Source organism: Aotus nancymaae, unplaced genomic scaffold (assembly GCF_030222135.1).
Source record: "Aotus nancymaae isolate 86718 unplaced genomic scaffold, 86718_ANA_hifiasm-v0.15.2.pri h1tg000097l, whole genome shotgun sequence".
Taxonomy (NCBI): Eukaryota; Metazoa; Chordata; class Mammalia; order Primates; family Aotidae; genus Aotus; species Aotus nancymaae.
The window spans coordinates 188,680-202,748 of NW_026988512.1; the positions used below are offsets into that span (position 1 = coordinate 188,680).

The following is a 14,069-nucleotide window of genomic DNA, read 5'->3' on the forward strand; positions in this document are numbered from 1 at the left end:
TTTACATAATTTCTAAAGTAAAGCATTCATTTTATAATCTGAAAAAGATTATTTTCAAGTCCTTCTGAATATTGGAATAAAACATTTAAGTCAGCTTAGAAGATAAAAAGCACATAGAGTGGAATTTTGAAAAAGACTCAGGGCTGGACGTGGTAGCTCATGTCTGTAATCCCAGCACGTCGGGAGACTGAGGTGGTTGGATCACCTGAGGTCTGGAGTTTGAGACCATCCTGACCAATATGATAAAACCCCGTCGTCTCTATTAAAAATACAAAAAATTAGCCAGGCATGGTGGCATACGCCTGTATTCCCAGCTACTCGGGAAGCTGAGTCAGGAGAATCACTTGAATCCGGAAGGCAGAGTGAGCCGCGATCGCACCACTGCACTCCAGCCTGTGCAACAAGATTAAAACTCAGTCTCAAAAAACAAAAACAAAACAGAAAAGAAAAGGACTCAGATGGCACTTTCAGCTATGTTAGCTCAAAAGTCCTCCGGTGAGTTATTTTCACTAATGATGTTACGCAGCCAAGCATCTCTTAAAGTCCATTTCAGAGAAAATGAGAGAGGCCCCGGGCGTGAGCTGTAAAAGCATGGTCTGGATGAAAAGGAGCCTCACTGTACGTCTCTGAGGAACACACCCTCCGAAGTAGTTATTAAACTGGACAGCGTAGGACTAATCCTGCAGGTAAGTCAGGCAACCGTGTGAGCTTGAGTCGCAGAGTTTTGGAGAAGGTGGAGGGATCAAGAGACACCACATATGGTTCCTGTAATTTTGGAGGCTGCCAGAGATTCCTAAGGGCGCTCGGATCCCAGCGTTGTTCTATCTGTATCGGGTCCTACAATCGATACAAAACAGATATTGCAGATTCTGACCAACGTCTATGGGTGACATCTGACCTGGAGGTAGCCTCTTTAAGGGTAATTTCATTTTGTTGCTATTTGGGTGAAATTTAGGGATACTAAATACTAAATCTCAGGCAAGACACTGAGATTTATGTTCTAGCCTCCTACCCTTCTGTTCCCTATGATTGACAACGTAAAACCTCTCCATACATGAAAATAAATGTTATGCCTTTAGAAGTCAAGGTCGCTCATCATCCCGAATCTAATCCATTAGATTTTCCAGGCTATGAGCCTTTTCTCTAAAGTGTGTAACATACAAATAAGTAATAGGATCCCTAACCTCTTGGGTCTTCAAGGGGGAGGACATAACTCACACAGAAAAAAAAATAGTATTTATATGAATTGTAAAACTAAAGTGGCAATTTCTTTTAAAAACTAACGATCTTCTCTATTTTTTTTTAAAGGGAGACTACACGTTCTTTAGTTAGAAATAATAGCAAAAGTGATTTATTCCTGTGTCTTCTCTTTGAGTTTTGAACTTTAATCAACTGCCAAGATTTTCAGGTTCACTTAGCAAAATGTAGACTAGTTGAAGTTGAAACTACTTCACCAAGGCATGTTTAATAAACAAACTCAAAGGACGGTGTTCTCTCTGTCCGTGCTTCTGTTCTTAGGAACAGAACAGAGGAGCCCAAGCAGCTGTTTCTGAATTGCATAAGCTCTGCTCCACGCGGATCGGTTGAACACGTTTTGCTTTCTCTTACTTCTATCTGCACTGGACTAACTCTGTTAGACCTGTGGGCCTCTTCCTTTCACCTAGCCTTTGGTGGAGCCTCTGTCTTCCAATGCTCTTTTCCTGTGGTCTCAAAGTACAGCCTAAAGACTTTTACAGTACCTCAAATCCTTTTAAGGACCTTTGAGAGATGAAAAAACTATATAATAATATTAAGATCTTACTTGCTTTTTCTACTGTGATAAATTTGCGCTGAAAGTGTAAAAATAATAGTGAGTGAAACGCTGCCTAGCGTGAATCAAGGTAGTGGTTCCAAACCACGCCAGTAGTCATGGCATTTCTCACCACCGTGCATTCCACTTTAAGAATGTTCTGGATGAAACAGGAAAAATTATTAATTCAATGAATATTGACCCTTAAGTACATTTCTTTTTAATATTTCATGTGAAGAAATAAGAAGTATTCCAAAGCCCATCTGCTGCATACCGAAGTACTACGGAGGTCCCAAGAAAAAACACACGCACTGAATATTTTGTCCTGGTAGATGAACACCCATTAGTTTATACAGACTACAGTCTAGTAGCCTGCTTTGAGTGGGTCTTTGACTCATGCTCCACATTTTGTAAAAGCATGCATCTGTCATTCAGAAAATATTGGTTCGTAGAGTTATACAAGTCTTCTAAATGTTGACTCATTAAATTTGAGATTCCATGACTTTATCTACCACTTATAGAATTTTTCTGGAACAATGAGAAAGAACATCCACAATTATATGAAAAGGGTATTAAAATACCCCTACTGTTGCAAGCTATGTATTTGTGTACAGCCTCATTTTCTTCATATATGTCAACCAAAAGAACATAACACATTGAATGTTGAAGCAGATAGGATAGTCCAGATGTCTTACGTTGTTAAACATCAGATAGATAAACAAAACACATAAGCAAATGGCTCTGGGTCCTCACTAGTTTTTAAAATTGTAGACTGGTCTTAAGACTAAAAAGCGTGAAAGCTTATGATCTGGTCCAATCCTGTCTCATTCTGGAGACCCTTGTTCATGCCTCCTCCGAGGTCGTCTGGCACAACGCTTTTTGAACTTCAATTGTGCATGCAGACCACCTGGGGAAAATGCTAAATAAAATGCAGATTCTGATGCAGTCCCTCTGGGTTGAGGCCTGAGCTCCTGCTCTGCTAATAGCTGCCCAGAAGATGCCAATGCTGGATGGCCATAGGCCCTACCTTAAGTAGCAAGGGTGTAACGCATGCTGCCTGCATCCCTCTCATGATTCTATCATTTACAGCCTTGTGACGTTTGAGTTACCTCACTTCTATTATTATTATTGTTATTACCACCATTATTACTGTAGCTTATGAAAATATTGTCAAGTTGGTGTCAGAAACTGTGCTAAGAACCTTTTAGGGTTATCTCCTTAGTGCTTACAGCATTCCTGTGACATCGGTTCCATTACTATCCACAGCTCAGGAGACTGAGGAAAGGTAATTTGTCAAGATTCGTTCCTACGCCCATTTGACTCCATGGCCAATGCGACTAATCACTACATTATAGAAACCTAGATCATTTTCATTTTTATAATAGAATCCATTTTCATTTGTATATCTCTCGTTTGCCTTTCAGTTTAGATTATATGCTCCATGGGGTCAAAACACAAGCATTATCTCAGTCATCTCTACATTTTGCCCACTGCTCTATTCAAATGGTGGTGAATAAATAAATCATCATGAATGCTCGTGTAACCCTGGGAATGCAAAGCTGTTCCTGTTTACATATCTTTAGTAGAACATGAACTTGGGAGTATTTAATATCTAGTAGTAATACTGGATCTGACGAATTTTCATCCTTTTTCTCCAGCTCCTTTAGCCCAAAATGTAGGCCCATGATGTCTTATAAATGTATTTCTTGAGCACACGGCATGGTTGAACATTTATATTTCTTCTTAATTAATTAATTGGCAATATGTAAAAATCAGGGAATTTTACAAAAACTCCAGATCGATCGCTGTGGCTGGAATGGAGCCTCAATTCCATTTCAGATGAATTGACTGGGAACTAGAAGCAGTAGCTCTCTTTAGCAGGGTTCATGGTTCGTGCTCTCCTGCTTGGTACGGGGCCTGGTTTCACCAGCCTTGCCCCCACCCCTCAAGTGCCTTCAGTCATCTAAGTTTGTGTCCCCAATTTTAGGACACTGGCATGCTTTTAGAAATATTCTTCTTTTCACCACCAGACAAAACATAAGTCAAAGAAGCAGTTATTATATTCAAGTCATTTCAACAAAATTCCTGACAGTATATATTTTTAAAGATCAGCTGAGATCTTTTCTTGTTGAAGTTTCATAATTGCCATGTTCTTCAAGGTCTCTGCAGTGGATTCCTACCAGCCAATTGTCTCTGAGGTTTTGCCTTGAGAGGGAAGGAGAAGGAAACAGAGCAAATTGTCACTAGGAAGAGATAAGAAGGGACTAACGTTTGGGAAATGGCATGGAATGACAATGGGAGATGAATGAATGAAGGAGAATAGAATGTTTCAAAACTGGGTATTTTTGAAAGTTATCTGTTCTTTTTTTAAAAGTTTAAAATCATAATTCATAGTTTGTACCTGAAAGAGCAGTTTTTTTTTTTTTTTTGAAAGCCCAGGGTCAACTTTGCCTTTCTCTTAAAAGCTTCATCAGGAAGGCCAAGTGTACCCTTAAGGAGGAAGAAAATAGCAACAATTAGCATTTGTATGGGCTTCTTAAAGTTTATAGAGCTCTTTTACTTGCCTTAACTCATTTGATCTTCACTGCAATCCGGTGAGTAGCTATTATTACCTTTCCATAATAGATAAAGACACCAAGGCTTAAAGCTCCCTCTCACTTTCTCAAGGACACTTATCTATTAAGTAGACAGAATAATCTAACCACATCCTTTGCTCCTTCTATTCTCCACAGTAGCTTATTGGCATAAAACCACTACGAATGCATACAGTTAAGCTGCATATTGGACTAGAGCTCACTGAGATTAAGAACACTAACTTTTAGCTTTGAATCTCCGTAAAAACATTTAGTAAATATTTAATTAATTTAATCTGGGTATTACATTTAACATAATTCTTTTTCTCATTGCAGTTAACTGTACTTAGGGAGGCTTCTTTCTGGTCTCAGCCCATCTTTGCTTGAAGTTAAGTTCATTTCTTCCATGTTTATGTTATTAAATGATAGATGAGTGGAGAACTGATGCAACTTTGTTGCCTTCTAGCTTCTAGTGCTGTTTCTAATGAAGGTGTGTGTATCGTGTGATCCCGTGCATGTGTATACTGTGTGTTTATATACATATGTATGAGTTAGAGGGAGATTGAAGCCAAAAATTGCGCTTTATAGACATGCATGCATTAACCCTGATTAGAGTTTGACCTATAGCTTTTCTTTTCCATGCTTACTGTTGTCTTTAGAAACTAGCTAGTTTCTAAAGTCCCAGCTAGCATGAAACTCTACATGTCGAAGTTTTGCTTATCCACTTATATTTGCTCTAACAGCAATAGAGGCATCAAGAAACATGGTGATGTTGATGAAAAGAGTGAAACTGTGAAATTTAGAGACATCTATTCTGAGCCAAATATGAGTGACCATAGCCTGTGACACAGCCCTCAGGAGGTCCTGAGAACATGAGCCCAAGGTGTTCTGGGTGCAGTTTGACTTTATACATTTGAGGGAGACGTAAGACTTCAGCCAAATGCATTTAAGGCATACATTGGTTTGGTCCAGAAACGTAGGCGGTGGAAGGGCTTCCAGCTTCTACGTAGATTTAAGTATTTTCTGGTTGACAATGGTTGAGTTTATCTAAAGACTTGGGATCAATTGAAAGAAATTCTGGGTTAATGGCCAGGTGCAGTGGTTCACCCTTAAAATCCCGGCATTTTAGGAGGCCAAGGCAGGCAGATCGCCTGAGGTCAGGAGTTTGAGACTCGCTTAGCCAACATAACCCCATCCCTACTAAGAATACAAAGAATCCCTACTAAAATTACCTGGGTGTGGTGGTGGGTGTCTGTAACCTCAGCCTCTTGGGAGTCTGAGGCAGGAAAATTGCCTGAACCCAGGAGGTAGAAGTTGCAGTGAGCAAAGATCACACCATTGCACTCCAGTCTGGGGGTCAAGAGCAAAACTCCTTCTCAAAAAACAAAAAGCAAAAATGAAAGAAATTCTGGGGTAAGATAAAGGATTGTGGAGACCCATGTTCTTATTTGCAGAGGAAACCTTCAGGTAGTAGGCTTTAGGGAGAATAGGTTGTAAAATGTTTCTATCAGACTTAAAATCTGTGTTGAGGTTCATGCTGCAGAAGCATAATGAGACATCATATCCAATCCCACTTCCCATCATGACCTGAAACAGTCACTCAGGTTATATTTTAAAAGATACCTGGCTTAGGAAGAAGCTCATTCAGATGGTTGGTGGGGAGGTCTTCCAATTTTATTTGTGGTTTACAGTGAGGAGAGGGCTTTGTCTTCCCACCCCCATCTAATCTATGTCTTCTATTCCTTCATATGAACAAGTAATATGTTCTAATAATTCATAAAGTTATGTGCAGACTTAATGGCAAGTTCTTAGGTCTCATTTCTTACTAAGTCGCCATCCTTCGGGCTATTCTGTAGAAATTCTGAAGTTCAGATTGTCTGTAGTCCCCAACTGTAAGCTCAGAGACATATAACTGTACGTCTTCCTATAGTTGCCACCAGGGGTCCTGAGAAATTACCCCTCTCATATGGCCGTGTCAAGGACCTCATCACAAAACCACACACGGATCTGGATGTATCCTTAGAAGTTCTGAGTTCAGCAAAATCACATTGTGCCTGTGCTTCTCTTTGGGCTTGAATTCTTGTCCCTTTCCCATACCCCGTTGACAAAATTGCATAACATTTAGCAAATGTTTACCGTGTCCAAGTGTTTTGCATACATTGTTTCTAATCCTTCTAAAACCCATGCAAAAGTATAATTATCCTTGAGTTATAATGACTGAATTTAGATTCAGAAAGGATGACTAGTTCGTTCCAGAACTGGATTTGACTCCAGATCTGCTCCATTCCCAGTCATGTGTTTTTCCCAATATATCATGCTATTGCAGCTTTCTGGTCTTTTTCTGGCTGCAATTAACATCTGTGGACCCAAAGCAATTAATCACCAATAAAAAGCAGAGCAATCAGCAGATGCTTCTTCCACAGAACTGAGGTCTATCTAACCTGCTTACTGACTGTCCTGCCTCAGGCCTCCCTGCCTCTCTCTGCTTTACGTGAAGAGACCTAACCTATACCTGGACATGGTGCTTAGATCCTCTGCAAGAGCTGGAATTCTGGCATTGACCGTCGTCAGTTCATTCTTAATGCATTCTGCATAATGATCAATATGATCAATAACCAGCAGTAACAGGAATTTCCTAGGACACTCCATTTCACTCATGTTTCATTGCTCGTATAAAAAGATGTCAGTCTGTTTCCATGTGATTCCAGATTTTTGAACGGGAGTGAACCCTACAAAATTATTTCTGCAGACACTTTACTTTGGAGATGACTAAACCAAGGCTTAGTGAGGTGACATGACGTTATTCACAAGTGCTGAGTAGATCGTGGAGGAGGACTAGAATACAGGTCTCCCAGCTCATCATGCAGACCTCCTTCCAGAAACCACACTGAATCCGGAGGACTCTTGTGCAGCCATCGCCCAGGCAAGTCATCTCTGCCTCTCTCCCAGTCCCAGCTGAACCAACAGCCAACACGGCCATGAGATTTTTCCCAGACTAAGTGGAAAGCCTGAAATGGAGTGGAATGCCTGAGTCTGAGTGGAAAGCCCCGATACTTGTCATGGCCTAAACTAATTTTTCAGGTTTCTTTGGGGTACCTTTTGCAAAAAGAGGGGTCCATTCAGTTGGTCGGGGGGCTTAGAATTTTATCTTTGGTTTACAACCAGTATCTTCCACCTAGATTTCATTTTCACTCACACCTTGCATGTGCCCCTTCAAACCTCCAGACCCTACATCCCTTCCTAGCGTCTATCACTTTGCTGACCAACCTAAACAACTCATCAGTATTAGACACCTTACCGTAACATCATCCTTATGTCCCAACAGCTTCATTAATTCCTATTATCTGATCCATTTAGTCACCCATTCCTGAGAAGCTAACTCTTGATGGAAAAAAAAAAAAAATGTAATCCCAGCACTTTGGGAGGCTAAGGTGGGTGGATCACGAGGTCAAGAGATCGAGACCATCCTGGTCAACATGGTGAAACCCCGTCTCTACTAACACAAAAAATTAGCTGGGCATGGTGGCACGTGCCTGTAATCCCAGCTACTCAGGAGGCTGAGGCAGGAGAATTGCCTGAACCCAGGAGGCGGAGGTTGCGGTGAGCCGAGATCACGCCATTGCACTCCAGCCTGGGTAACGAGCGAAACTCTGTCTCAAAAAAAAAAAAAACAAAAACAGAAAGATTTGGCCAGGCTTGGTGGCTCAATCTTATAATCACAGCACTTTGGGAGGCTGAGGCAAGAGCATCACAAGGTCAAGAGATCGAGAGCATCACAAGGTCAAGAGATCAAGACCATCCTGGCTAACATGGTAAAAACCCATCTCTATTAAAAGTATAAAAATTAGCTGGGCATGGTGGCGTGCAGTTGTAATCCCAGCTACTTGGGAGGCTGAGACAGGAGATCACTTGAACCAGGGAGGTGGATGTTGCAGTGAGCTGAGATTGCCACACTTCTATTCAACATAGTACTGAAAGTTCTAGCCAGATTATTAAGCAGGAAAAAAAAAAGTCATCCAAATTGGAAAGAAGAAGTAAAACTGCTTCTGTTCACTGGTGATATGATCTTATAAGTAGAAGACCTTAAACACACCACTAAAAATTGCTAGAACTAATAAAGTCAGTAAAATGGCAGGATACAACATCAGCACACAGAAATCAGTTGCATTTTTATACACTCACAATAATCTAACATCAATCATGAATCTGTTTTGAATTTGTTAAGTTTAAAATTCTTACCTTATAACCAAGTAATGATGATGAAAATTTACATAAAGGTACAGACTATGATTCTAAGAAAATGGTCTCTCTAGAGACATAGTTTTGGGAGTCATTGGGTATAGCTTGCAGTTAAGGCTTTTTGTGTCAAATTCTATCAACTTCCTTTCCTTCCATGTAAAATGTAGCCTAATTTTCACCCCTCCTAGCTTTCTTTGTACTAGTCTAATAAGGCTTTTTCCTTCCCAGTGTCACATATTTTCACAACCTAATGCCTCTATAGCCACATTTAACTCACATCTCATCTTCAATATGTCTACCCTATGTATAAGTTTTTTCTTGTGTCTGATTTCTTATTACAGGTGTAGACATCACTATTTACTGATTTTCCTCAGCTAAAAACATCATTCGGCATTGATTCTTTCATAGCTTCCACATGTGACATTCAACCGTTGTTAACTTTTGCCATATATGGCCTTACAGTGATTGTCACATCTAACCTCCTCTGTGCTTCTCATGACCTCCCAAATCTTAAGCTTGAGTCTGGTGCCTTGCACCACTCGGCCATCCTGCCGCTTGACCTCCCAAAATCTTACTCAGAATTGTATAGCTAACAGTAGATTCCACCAGTCTCCCCATCCACCCTAAATTGCAATTCTGCCAGCCTGTGTTTCATTCCAGAAGCATATTACTTTCCAGATGTTTAAAATTCTCTAGCCTCACATGTGTTTAAATTCCACTGGTACTTCAAGAATTATCTCCAGTATTACCTCTTCTGGAGTACCTTCCTTGACTCCAACTCAAAATTAATTTCAGCTATCCACTAATTTTATAGCACTCTGTTTATTTATGCTTGTGTTTGGCATAGCCTGACTTTATATCCTGGTATTCATACCTATGTGTTTCCTTCTCTCTTCGGTGTAAGATCTTTAAGAATATAAACCATTCTTACTCATCGTCTCTTCAAAAACCAACACAGTAGCTGGCAAGTAGGGTATCCACTAAATATTGATCCAATTTAAGTTATATATATGATACGGATTGGCTGTGGCCCCACCCAAATCTCATCTTGAATTGTAATTCACATAATCCCTACATGTTGTGGGAGAAACCAGGTAGAGATAATTGAATCATTGGGGCAGTTTCCCCCATCCTGTTCTCATGATAGTGAGTTCATTCTCACAAGATCTGATGGTTTTATAGGGACTTCCCACCTCCCTAGGCACTCATTCTCCTTCCTGCCACCATGTGAAGAAGGATGTATCTGCTTCGCCTTCTGCCATGATTTTGTTTCCTGAGGCCTCCCCAACCCTGCAGAAATGTGAATGAATTAAACCTCTTTCCTTTATAAATTACTCAGTCTCAGACATGTTCTTATAGCTTCATGAGATCAGACTAGCACAATACGTAATTTGGGTTTTGTAATAGATATTTCTTAAATAATGTAACATTCTCAGTTCCTTACTAAATTGTTCTTTCTCATAGTTAAGTAAGGGTTTATCCATCTGGCTCCATTCTTGGAAAGAAAACACAAATCCTGGCCAGAGGCCCCTTTAGTGTCTAGAATAGCTTGATTGACATACCATTCCACCATCTATGAAGAAAGAGGGCTCTCTCTTTTACTTTGAAGAGGTGTCTTATCAAAAACATTTCCAAGGGATTACCCATCAACTGCAGAACCTTTCATTATTTCCTCTGTGGACTGATTCCAAATCATCCCCCCACAATTTTCTTGTAGCTTTTTCACCCAGTAGTCACTAGGTATTCTACAGCCACTCTCACGATGAAAAGAATAACTGCTGAAGGTAAGACAGAAGACGCACTCCCAGAAGAGAGGACTCATTCATTCAACAGGCATTGACTAAGTGCTCATGGTATATAGAGTAGAATATTAAATGCTGTGGAAGATCACAGAAGAAGTAAAAGATGAGAGCTCTGTCTTCATTTATTTTTAAAAATGGATGTGTAGGGAAGACAAAGATAACATAGACTAAAAACTTGAGAACTACAGTGTATTAGTAAATCACAAAATGTACTTATAATTTAAGTAATACAAAGGATGGTATCTAAAAGCATGATCCCATCTCAGGGTGATTTGTTTTGTTTTTGTTTTTGAGATGGAGTCTCACTCTGCCACCCAAACTGGAGTGCAGTGGCGTGATCTCAGCTCACTGCACCCTCTACCTCCCGGGTTCAAGTGATTCTCCTGCCTCAGCCTCCCAAGTAGCTGGAATTACAGGTGCCCGCCACCATGCCCAACCAATTTTTGTATTTTTAGTAGAGACAAGGTTTCACCATGTTGGTCAGGCTGGTCTCGAACTCCCGACCTCAGACGATCCACCCGCCTTGGACTCCCAAAGTGCAGGAATTACAAGCGTGAGCCAACCCATTCGGCCGATTTGTTCTTTTTTCTTATTTCTTATGCTATGCCCATTTGTCTGCCTGTCCCAGTGCTTCTCCCTATTACCAATATTAAGTTTATTTTAGATTCTTCCAGAGACTTCTTTGGCTATTCCAGCCAACAGTTATGTTCAACTATTCAGCACTATAGCGTTTAATGTCTGTTAACTCTCAGTTGGCTGTCATTGCATAATGCCTTATTATCTTATCCATATGCCAGTAAAAAATCGTCACTGCTTACTGAACTTCTGTCGTGAGGGCTACTATGCGTTAAGCATAGCACATGGATTATTTCATGTAAATGCCACAAGACCCCATGAGGTGTAATTTTTTGACTGTTATTTTACAAATGGAGAAACAAAACTATCTAATGTACCCCAATATATTTGAATTCCAGTCAATCTAAATTCTGAAAACATGCCCTAAATGTACTTCTCTGAATAGTTCTTAGCCTTTTTTGGTGGGTGGTGGTGAGGGGAGCATGTCACTTACCCCACTGAAAACTTAGTAAGTTTAATTGCCATTTCTCTCAACATATGATTGCATCTTTTGGGTATAAGAAACCCAGAATAAACTCAACTGAAATAAAAAGAAAAGAAGTAATAAAGATGAGGACAGAAATAAATAAAATAAAAAAAGAGAGATACAATAGAGTATATAAAAAAGACAAAAGTCAGGTCTTCAAAATTTGAAAAACAAACACATGTCCACACACAAAAATCCCTGGATAAATTTATTAAGAAAACAAAAGAATAAAGCACAAATTAAAATTTTTTGAAATGTAAAGGATAATGAAATTATAAAAATTTAGAAGAAACATCAGAAATTTGACAGCAAAGTAAGCATACTGTAAATAATAATTTAAGTAAATAATTTTGAACATAAATAAAATGCACACATTCATAGGAAAAAATCTAGGCCCAGCACCATGGTTCAGACCTGTAATTCCAGCACTTTAGAAAGCTGAAGTGGGAGGCTTGCTTGAGCCCAGGAGTTCAAGGCAGTCTGGGCAACACAGGGAGACCCCATCTCTATAAAGAATTTAAAAAATTAGCCACTTGTGGTAGTGCCTGCTGTCTCAGCTACATAGGAGGCTGAGGTGGGAGGACTGCTTGACCCCGAGAGGTCAAGGCTACAGTGAACCGTGATTGTGTCACTGCATACAAACCTAAGTGACAGAGCAAGAACCTGTCTCAAAAAAATAAAAAAATAAAAATCTAATCAAAATTGACCCGAGAAGGAATAATGATTCTCTCATTATTACATATATCATATATTGACTCCTAATTTTAGACAATTTGCACCAAGAAAACATCATAGTATCTAACCATTATGGTCAAATGCCATCTTTAACGAATATATTCCAATCCTATAAAATTATTTCAAAGGAAAGGACGTAATCCTCCCAAACTTATTTTATGAGGCTATTACAGTCATAATGTAAACCAGAGAAGGACAGTCCAAAGGAGAGAAAATGAGAGGCCAATTTCACTCAAGAATATAGATTCAAATGTTTTAAACAAAACACTAGCAAACCTGATCCAGCAATGTTGAAAGGAAATGCTTCATGACCAAGCTGGGTTTATCCCAGGGATGCAAAATTGATTTGACATCAGAAAATCTATCAGTATAAATTATCACATTAATATATTAAAAAAGAAAAACAGTGTAACTCAATTGAAGCCAAAAAATTAAATGTCACAGCCATTCATGATTAAAAAAAAAAAAAAATCACTAAACCCAGAATAGAAAAAAAGAAACTTCCTTAATCTGATAAAGTTTCAAATAAAAAACACTACAACAAAGATCATATTTAATTTTGAAATCATTAAAACATTTCCTCTTAAAAAAGGAATAAAACGCAAGAATGTCTAGCAGCACTTCTGTTCAGCATGATGTCTCATCACCCACGTGAAAACCCAGTCCCCAGTCCCCACCGCCTTTAAGGCAAAACTCAAGCAGAGATCTCTGAGTGACATGGGCGCTTACAGACCCACCTGGGTGCTTTCAATCTTCCTCTATGCCCCTTCCCAACTTTTCCCTGAGCAGTATCTTAAATAACCCACTGTCATCAGTTTTAAATCAGTGTGTCTGCGAGGTACATCAGGAAGGACCGCTCAAACTCACGAGAAGATGATTTCTTCTTCCCTAAGTGCCAATGCTCCAGGCTTGTTTGGAAGTCTCCCAACATGGCGTGTGGTTTCAATCACCGCTCTGTACCTCTGCCGTCTCCTTCACCTCGTGCCTTCTCTCCTCCCCTCCACGTCATGAATGTGCCACACCCTTCAAAAATGCATTTGGGAAGGTGAGCTCCTGAGTGATATGTCAATGACTGTGGGGGCAGTTACCAAAGGCAGAGAGAGGAGCAAGCAAGCTCTCTGGTGACTCTTTGTTTTTTTTGTTTTGTTTTGTTTTGTTTTTTTTTTTTTTGAGACAGAGTCTCACTTTGTCTCCCAAGCTGGAGTGCAATGGCGCAATCTCGGCTCACTGCAACCTCCACCTTCCAGGTTCAAGTGATTCTTCTGCCTCAGCCTCCCGAGCAGCTAGAATTACAGGTGCCTGCCATGACGCGCAGTTAATTTATGCATTTTTAGTAGAAATGGGGTTTCACCATGTTGGCCAGGCGAGTCTCGAACCCCTGACCTCAGGTGATCCACCCGCCTCGGCCTCCCAAAGTGTTAGGATTGCAGGTGTGAGCCACCATGCCTGGCGGACTCTTCTTATAAGAGCACTAATCCTAGCTGACTTGGGCTTCACCCTCATGACTTCATCTAACTGTCATTTCCTCCCCAAAGCCCCACTCCCAGATGTAATTTGACTATTAACTGGAAAATCGCTTAATAAATATACAGCCTCCCAGAGTGACTGAAGGATAGCTAGTATTTGGTTGCTTTTTTCTGGGATGTTTATTTTTGAAATAATCCATCATTTCCTCAGAGCCATTTCCAATTATACACATAAAAGAAATTTATCTTTTTTCTTAATGGACATAGTACTTTATTTTATCTATGCCTGACTGACAACCTTGACTATTCTTTATCTTTTATCATACATTTTTTGTCTGTGAGTCTTATCTTTCCTATTAAGCA

General features: G+C 39.9%; 1 long non-coding RNA gene across 1 annotated transcript; it reads right to left on the reverse strand.

Annotated features, from left to right (window-relative positions):
* Positions 1–3,512: 3,512 nt before the first annotated feature.
* Positions 3,513–13,191, reverse strand: LOC135271892 (uncharacterized). Its single transcript, XR_010340018.1, has 3 exons — positions 13,108–13,191; positions 4,191–4,279; positions 3,513–3,994 (listed from the first exon to the last, which is right to left on the reverse strand). It is a non-coding gene; the product is annotated as an uncharacterized LOC135271892 (long non-coding RNA).
* Positions 13,192–14,069: the final 878 nt, after the last annotated feature.